This window comes from Carassius carassius, chromosome 46 (assembly GCF_963082965.1).
Source record: "Carassius carassius chromosome 46, fCarCar2.1, whole genome shotgun sequence".
NCBI classification, from domain to species: Eukaryota; Metazoa; Chordata; class Actinopteri; order Cypriniformes; family Cyprinidae; genus Carassius; species Carassius carassius.
Genome location: NC_081800.1, coordinates 14,516,357 through 14,526,301, shown reverse-complemented (window position 1 = coordinate 14,526,301; position 9,945 = coordinate 14,516,357).

Below are 9,945 nucleotides of genomic sequence, written 5' to 3'. Positions count from 1 at the left end.
AGTATTTACTCTCACCTTTGATCAGTTGAATGCAACCTTTAATAAATAAAAGTATTAACTTATTAAAAAATTCTTACAGGCCTGGTCCAGTAGTGTAAAATACCAGCTATAAAAATCCTAGCCATCTCAGAACAAAAGTTACAGCCATTTTATCCTTAATGTTTATTCCGCCACTGTCAGTTCCATTTCAGAATCTTGTTGATGTTGTTAATGGACAAATTTCATAAACTACTCAGAGTGTGAAAAGCATGTTTTTAATTTCATTTCCTAAATGTGCACAGAGCCAAAAGTGCCTACAGCTGAAGAAACACATATAATGCAAATTGAGCTTGGAATACTTAACAGTAATACTAACAGAGACATAAATAGAAAAAAAACACATCTATTCTCTACGGCAGATCACTGAGTTTGATCTTCAGATCTCAAACTGAAAACCCATCTGTGTACAATTGCAGCTCCCGCTCTGCGCTCTGGTCTGACAGAGCCAGCTGTCCCCATGAGAGCACCCCTTCACCTCTCCCTCTCTCATTCATCCCATCCCTACCTCTCACTACCAGCTGAATGGATTAACTAACTGACAGAGAGCAGGAATTCAATGAGCTTCCACCTCTCAGCTGACCTTGTTTTTTGAAGGAGGCTAGATCTACGACTATGACTGCAGCAAAACTAGCATGCTAACCGCTCAACCCCCTCACACAGCTTACATGAACAAGTTTGAGAAATATAGTGGGCATATTAGAGCTAAATTAAAATTCATTAATCTTAGAAACTCCTAAAAATAAAGGTTCCAAATGGAAGTGATGCCATAGAAGAACAAAAAACAAAAAGCCATGTTCATTAACTCCGTAAAAAACAGACTAAGGCAGGTCAGTGATCGCCTGAAGGTGTGCGACAAAGATGTCTGAAACACATGCCCTATCTCAAAGTCTAGAGAGACGCTGACCTAGAGAAATCATAAATGCAGCATGTTAATTTGCTTTGGTTGAGGAGGTGGATGGCTGGAGTGGATTGTTGTGGTGTCAGAGTCATGTGTGTGGTGAAGAATGGCTGCCTGCAGTTGTCTGCACATTTGATTTACGCCCTAATGACGGATCAGCCTCCCCGCACTGGCTAAACTTAAGTATATGGCTTCTTTTTGCCCCAAAATTACATTTGATCCCATGAGCTTTCAAAGCTTGAGTCATTTACATCCCTGATTTGAACAAATCATAATTTTGAAATGTTCGGAGCGAAATAACTTTCGAGGTACGGGGTAATTTTTTGACAGCAAAATATTCCGCATTCCCTTGTTTCTTGTGTTTTTGGAGTATTAAACACAGCGCTCTCGATGATACAAGCAGTCATGGGTCATTTAAAACCTCTCATGATATCTGGCAGTACATTGATTTTTAAAGTTGATATTACATGCCCGAATTAGCCTGACACATGAGCTGTATTAAACACAAGGGAGCTTAATGAAGACAAACACATAGCTGTTTTTCATGGAGCCAATGCTTGCAGAGAGTCATTAGCTAATTCAGCCTCAGCAGCAGCTTTTCTCGCTTAATTGCATTTCAGCATTTCTGTACAATCAGTATAGATTCAGTAAACATACATTATATATTTATGCAGTATACATATATATATACACATATATATATATGGGGAGGGAGTGTAAAACATGTCTACAATGCAGCTTATTGATGTACGCATTAATGCAATATATATATCTTTATGCCAGTTATTCAATAAGATGCATGAATGTCTGTGATTACTCCATACTTGCTGAGCTAAAGAGAACTGCATCACACGCCATCGTGTTCAACAGTCACACAACATTATCACTCCCTCTCCAGGACAGCAGTGGAGTTACAGTTCAAAGAGATTCAATAGGCCTAGAATATGTTCAAGGATGACCATCAAACGGTCATCCGAAAAATGACCCATAAGCACAATACTGACCTACTGTTGGGGTTGAGTACAAATTATATGATGAAATTATATGATTTAAATCATATGAACAGTGAAATTAATAAATAAATAAACAAACTAACAAATAAATAAATACATTTAAAATGAAAAAGTAGATTACATGTGAAATTAGACAGAAGAAAATAAATACAAAATAAAATAAAAAGATTTATTCCCGTGAAATTAAACTAAAAACATTACATTTAAAATTAAATTTAAAAAATATTACATCTTTTAAAATGAGAATAAAATGAAACAAAATAAAAATAAAGTTAACTATAATAACTTAAGGGGAGTAAAAATCATCTTGCAAGTCACATTCTTTCTGTGCAAGTTAAAAGAATGTTGTAAATGTGATTGGCATCATTAATCTTGGAGAGCTGCGTGAGATGGTAAGAGCATTTGATGGGGCCCTTTTAACCTCTCTTAAAGGGGCCGGTGCTCCAGGGGTCTAAGCTGATGCAGCTTTGCACAGATGAACCATGTCACAATCACATAGCAGGTCACATGCAAACATAATGCCATTATAATAATGCATGATCCACATTAAAGGCCGTTATGAGAATAATATATGTTCATAAAATGAGAGAGTCAATAGATTTCAAGGGCATGCAGCAAAGAATTGCTCCTTTACAAATTCTGTCTTTCCCCAGCGAGGAAGCTCAGGACAGTTCTGCTGCTTTGCGGACCATCAAGAGAGAACATTTTGCAGTACAATACTTAAAGGGACAGTACAGTATTGCCTGGAATGACCTGCACAGAATGTATTTGCATAAATGTGCCACAGTAAGGTAGCTCATTAAAGGAGAACAGGGAGCTGCCGAGGGCTGGGTATCGATTCAGATGTCTCGATTCGATTTGATTTACAAGCTCTCGATTCGATTTTTTTTATATAATTTTTTTATTACATTCAGTGAATGCATGTTTTACACAAATGCTATTAAAATCTAAAAATTTCAGTTTACAAATGGTGAATTTATAAAATGAAATTAAGAGCCACAGGCCTGTATTTTTGTTGTTGTTGTATAGGGTCCTTTTTTAAACAATATTAGGGCCATATAAAATGTTCTTCTTAATTTTTCTGGTAATCAGATGGAGGCATAAAACAATTTAATTTATCCTAATCAAATTAAAAACCCTTTTATTTCTTGGCAAACAAAGTGCTGCACAACAGTGGTTTACGGTTAAAATTAAAAAGAAAACAAATGTGATTATTCCTTTAAAAATAAAGAATTATTAATATTTATTAATAGTAGTAGCATTGTTGTCACATTGAGTCTTAAGACTGCTAAATAGTAATATATTTTTGACAGTTTCTTCTTCCTCATAACGGTTTTAGACTTTCAATGTGACAAGCCCCCCCAGTACATAGAAATGACCAAATTTCCCTCCCAAATTTTTTTATATTTCTGACTTTGCTCTGCTGCACATTACTCAGCACTCTGATTGTTGTTAGGATGACAAAAAGTTTAAAAAGTTACATTTTTAGACTTGTCTGCCTTCTAACAGTGCTCATCAGTGTCTAAATGGTTTATACTGTCAATCAAATCAAAGAAGACAGATGTTACTGTTTATGGGAGCCAAGCACAAATTCCAGCACAGCGGTAAGATGTAGCTAAACAAACATTTAATATTTCACACACATTTACAGTTTTACAGTAGGAATGTTAAAGGACTAACAATAGTACCCAGAGATGCAATCTCTTTTGTCAGTTTTTAACATTTATTTAACTTAGACAAGTTCACAGAAAAGGTTTCTATTGTTTCACAGATTAACTTAATTATATTCTGTAAATATCAACACATTTCGATTGTGATGGCTGCGACACTCCAAAAGAGTCAGAACAGAGGAAAAACAGAAGTGAAAAATTATAAAATATCCAAACTGTTCTATTTTAAAATCAAATATTATTCAGTAAATAAATAGTTTGTTTTGAATCATTCACAGCTAAAAATGGACCTAAAATATCTCCATTTTGATTTCTTTTTCTTTATTCACTTAAACAACTTTCAATTATTTAATTCCCTTAAATAAATAGACCATTCTCATCTAAACTCATGAAGTCTTTTGTCTGTTTCTCTTCTAGTGTATGAAAACCAGAGGCTGTAATCAAAATTAAGATTCATAGTGCATTTAATTATGCACTTTGAACCTTTTCGAGGTCATTTTTAACAGGAGAATTATTGCAACAGTGAAGGTCACAGATATTTCAGTGTTATGAATATGCATTTTGCTAAAATTTTGTAACCATTTCATGCCTAAATGGAAAAACAAAAATGCTTTTAAATTGCAAAAGTACCCCCAACACACCTTATGAAGATTAAAACATTGCTTTTTTTAGATTTTAACAGAGGACAAAAACCTATTTATTGTTCATCGTCATACATTGCAGAGGTGGTTTTTTGTAACAGGACTGTGCATGTACCGCACAGTTGGCACCTGCTCCAGCTGCTGTAATGTGAAAACACCAAAGCTGAATTGATCAGCACACTTGCACCTGGACTGTATCCACAGAGCTGCTCTTAAACTAATCCTAACTGGCAATGGCACTAAAGACACACTTAATATGAGTCTTCTATCTGCTGATATGAAGATAAAGAGATAAAAGATGAAAAGAGAAGAAATTAGGCATAGGGAATTGTCATGGGGAAAGATGAAAAATAGCACAAAAAAAAAACTAGAAAAAAGAATGGAAGAATGAAACAAAAAAGAAGGACGCAAAAAATTAGTAACAAAGGAACAAGAGAAAGAAAGGAAAAAACACATGTAGAAGAGAAGCAAATATACGCACAGGAATAATTGATGGAATTGCATCAAAGTATTATGTGCTTGGCAGTGACCTTCACACAAGTGCCACCAATTCTGTGTCCACCGCACATTTTAAAGCAAGGAGACTGCTCAAGCATGCTGCCCTGGGCCTTCCTGTGGTCCTCCACCCCCAACCATGGAGAAAAGCTGATCGCATCTCTCTTTCTCAGCAGCAATGCAGCATTCAAGTCCTGCAGGCAATTTGACAAATGAGCTACGATCCAAGCTGAGGGGGATGCCTCTATTGCAGCACACATCCCACACACGTGCCCGAAACCTGCTATGATTAACATCCAACATACCATTAGCCCTATGCATGCACACTCACACGCTCTCTCTCAGCTGCAATGCTGCACTGATGTTCTGGCTTTAGCCTAAAGCTGAGGTATCTGCTCTGGGTGAGCACTTCCATCACTTGTAATCTTCACAATGAAGCACTGAGCACAGACTCTTGAATATTATGGAAGTACTTTGTCTTTGCTGAACGATATACAGGTCTTTTAACAGGAATAAAGCATAAAAAAATTAATAGTTTGTACTTTCATGTCTTTGCTTTTCAGTTAAAAATTTACTTTTATTTTAAATTAGGTAATTAATTTAATCATTTAAACTGAGTGAAACTGTGTACAGTGATATATTTTTAAATGTAATACAATACAACATTTTGTGAGATTTGTTTAAAACAAGAAAATGTGAAAATGTATTATCAAGATGAATAGAGATTGAACAGCATTATATAAGGTGATGTTTCTAAGTAAATTTAAATGTAATAACATTTAAATAAGCATAAATCTATTTAAGGTTTTATGCTTAAAACAAGAAAAAAACAAAGCTAAAAAATGTATTATCAAGATCATTTGACTTTTGTTTTAAATTAGGTAAGAATTTTAACTGAGCAAACTTGCATTCAGTGACTGTTTGTATTCTTTTTTTAATAAGCATAAATCTAACTAAATTTAGTGAGGCTTATGCCAAGAGCAAGAGAAACAGTTAATTTCTTTAATTCTAGATAAATGTGCTTCTCAAGTTCATAGTGTATTTGAGTAGAAAACAAGCAATAGTAAGGATTTTAAAATATTTTTACCATGTTAATATGATTGACTATCTCTATGTTTTGTTTAATAAGCAAGGCAGATTGATTTTTAAAACTGGGTTTCATCATGTTATGCATTCAAACACTCCTAGCACATCAAGAAAAGCATCTGTAACTCCACAATGTGAAAGACAAAAGCTTTTTTACTATGAGCTATCTGCTCCGGGTCTGGGGTTGATAGTTTACTATGGGCTGTCAAACCCGCTGTCAGCCACACATGCTCCGCTATAGAGGGGAGTGATTTGCAGGTTGCCCGGTGGGATTGTGTATTGATTAGCTTGAAATTACTGGTTTTAAAAGGTTAGCGAAAAAGAGAAGATGTAAGCTGCCCACTCGCAGCAGTGTCTGCATGCTCACCGACAGTAATCAGCATCTGCATCATATTGTGCTAACACTGCACAGCAAAATGTGAATTTCACTGAGAGACAGCTGAGTGCTGGGTAATTTAATTCAGGACTCTCTCTCTCAGCCAGAAGTGTAAAACGAGCCATATAACCTTCAAAACCACACAACCTTTCATCTGATCATAAAGGATGACTGACAAATAAGAGCAGTTAGTTAGAAATTACATATGCTAAATGCTGTACACTATTCCTAAAAAATGCTCAAGCAGAAATATGATCAGCAAATGCGTATAAAAACAAAGACATTTCTGTTCAAATGTTCACGAAAGGGAAAAGTGGTTTAAAACCTAATTCAAACTTGGAAATGAACAGAAAGTTTTATGATTTTGAACAAGGTAATATTAAAGAAATCTTATGACAGAAAATAAATGTTCTCATTTCAATTAAAGCACAAGATGCATTTCAGATCAATCTCAAATCATGCTGCATAACATGATTACCAGGTTTTACACAAACTATATTCTAATAATTCCCTGTACATACAGTACAGACCAAAAGTTTGGACACACCTTCTCATTCAAAGAGTTTTCTTTATTTTCATGACTATGAAAATTGTAGAGTCACACTGAAGGCATCAAGGGCTATTTGACCAAGAAGGAGAGTGATGGGGTGCTGCGCCAGATGACCTGGCCTCCACAGTCACCGGACCTGAACCCAATCGAGATGGTTTAGGGGTGAGCTGGACCACAGACAGAAGGCAAAAGGGCCAACAAGTGCTAAGCATATCTCGGGGAACTCCTTCAAGACTGTTGGAAGACCATTTCAGGTGACTACCTCTTGAAGCTCATCAAGAGAATGCCAAGAGTGTGCAAAGCAGTAATCAAAGCAAAAGGTGGCTACTTTGAAGAACCTAGAATATGACATATTTTCAGTTTTTTGTTATGTATATAATTCCATATATAATTCCACATGTGTTAATTCATAGTTTTGATGCCTTCAGTGTGAACCTACAATTTTCACAGTCATGAAAATAAAGAAAACTCTTTGAATGAGAAGGTGTGTCCAAACTTTTGGTCTGTACTGTATTTATTTTCAAATACTATTCTGAAAATATTATTTATGATAAAATATTATTTTTTTCATAATAAATTATAATAGTTTCATAAAATCTATTAAACTAAAAAAATCATTAATTAATAATTACATTATTGTGATTTAATTAAATATTTCTACGTTCTATTTGATTTTTAACATGGCAAATCTGGTATCTAAAAACCCATTTACTCTCTGTGCTTCTTTCATATTTTTTTTATCAGGACATTAAGAATCTATTTGAAGGCTTCCTGCAGTTGTGCCATGCAACTCTAAACACAAGGTGGCAGCAAAGGGCTGTCTTTCCATTATTTATTCTGTTTTAAGCCATCACAGTGCATTATTGTTCTTTAGCTCAAGAGTTCATTCATAATGACAATCATAAGAACAATGATTTTGACTAATCTTAACAAAATGAAATATAACAAATTCTCCTTTTTTCTGCATCACCTCCATTCACCTTCCAAAGCTGCTTTGAATGTCAAAACCTAGTAGTAACATTAAGCAAATAATCAGCCTGTAAAAATGAGGCCTAGACTGCACTGTAGCTTATTAGGATAAAGGGAAACAATAAAGCCCATATATTTCACATGAATGCAAAAACTTGCATATGTTGCCCACCAAATCTGGGTTTAAGCTGAGCTATTAACAGCAATCTTTTGTAAAGACAATAAGCGCATATATATGAAAAAACTACACGAGCAAATACTTCAGTCCAAACTAAAACTCTTAAGTCTGAAAATAAAATATCAGCCTGTTTTACACTATTCTGTGGCAACAAAGTGAAATATCCATTCACCAGTACACCAGTCCTTCATTTCACAGCATGGCCTCACTTATGGCTTCCATATGAAATAAACAGCATCTGTGCTGGAGAAAGTTTACCCAGCCTGCTGTAAGAATGACTCAGTGCACAGGGAGAGTGAATGTGTCAGAGTGTTTTGTGACGGTAGGATTAGCTCACAGTAAATTTCCTTTTCCTTATGACACGCTACTCATGCTCACATTCCTGTTCTCAATTCCAGTTCCTGAAAAGAATGAGGAGCCTGTCCAGAGATGTTTGGAGCTTTGGTGAGGAAACGTAGCAGGTGAGTCCCTCAGAATCAAGCACTTGTTTGTTGCTGCTGTTAGGAAAGGAAACCAAACTGTAATGGTATAAATACAATAGAGCTGGTGCCAAAGGACAAAAAAATTCACTTTTCTGTGTACTGTAATGTAACAATAGTTTTAGGAAGGATTCAGTATATCATGTATAACCATTTTAAGACTTGTTTGACTGATTTAAAAGTAATTATTTCCTAAATATTTAAACTGTAACTGTGTAATGCCTTTCTACAGTTGGCAGCATCATTCTTAGAAAGTACACAGTCACAGTTTTTCCACTAGTCCAAGTCTGACCGTTTGTGACATTTATTTAGTTTAATATGTATAGTGTGGCTTTCCGAGCAGGAAACAAAGAGCTAAGATGAATGTGTTGGCTTTTTCTCATGTGAAAGGTAGCAGTGGCTGTTAGATGTCAGTGGTTTTTTACAACTTCAGTATGCTTGCCATTATTCAGCTTTATTGAAACACACTTGGTTTGGCATGAAGAACTGAGGCTCATCATGTAAATCTTAAACAACTAAACCAAGAGCTGTCAACCAGGGATCTCTGAAAGTACTCCATGGGGTCCAAGTAGATGTTTAAATTAAAAACACATACTAAACCTACATTTTAAATACATTTCTAATATCGTCCAATTTTAAACATATCTGTATCTAATATGTAATGTTCGTTAAAGGAATAGTTCACCCAAAATTGTAAATTTGCTGAAAATTTGCTCACCCTCAGGCCATCAAAGATTTAGATGAGTTTGTTTCTTCATCTGAACCGATTTGGAGAAATGTAGCATTAAGTCACTTGCTCACCAATGGATCCTCTGCAGTAAATGGGTGCTGCCAGAATGAGAGTGCAATCAGCTGATAAAAACATCACAATAATCCACAAGTGATTCACATGACTCCAGTCCATCAACTAACATTATGTGACACAAAAAGATGCATGTTTGTAAGAGACAAATCCATCATTCGGACATTTTAATAGCAACATATCAGTCCATAATTTATTATAGCTTCCTCCAGTTCCATCCCCTCTTGTCCTCTCACATCAAAATCAAAAATATTTGTTTAGAATTGGTTTTACCTGCGTTAACTTGCACGTGATCTATGCATATTTCTCTCCTGATTCAGACATGATTTTTTATTTTATACATTTTTTTTACTGGAAAAGGCAATATCATTCTACAATTTAGCCAGAAGAAATAATTTGAAGTTTAAAAAAATACTTTAATGAGTGTGGATTACTTGTGGATTATAGTAGTGTTTTCATCAGCTGTCTGACTCTCATTCTGATGGCACCCATTCACAGCAGAGGATCCATAGGTGAGAAGGTGATGCAATGCTGAATTTCTCAATGTTCAACTTTGGGTTAACAATTCCTTTAATGTTTTTAATACAAATTTAAAGTTTTTCTGAGGAAGCTTTGTTACACTGAAGGTCTATGAGATCCTGGTACTGAGAAGGTTGAAAACTACTGAAAAGCTAAACCAATATAAACCAGTGCAAGAAAGGCCAATAAAACCATAAGGAAATAAAATAATTTGTAAGATCTGGGATTTT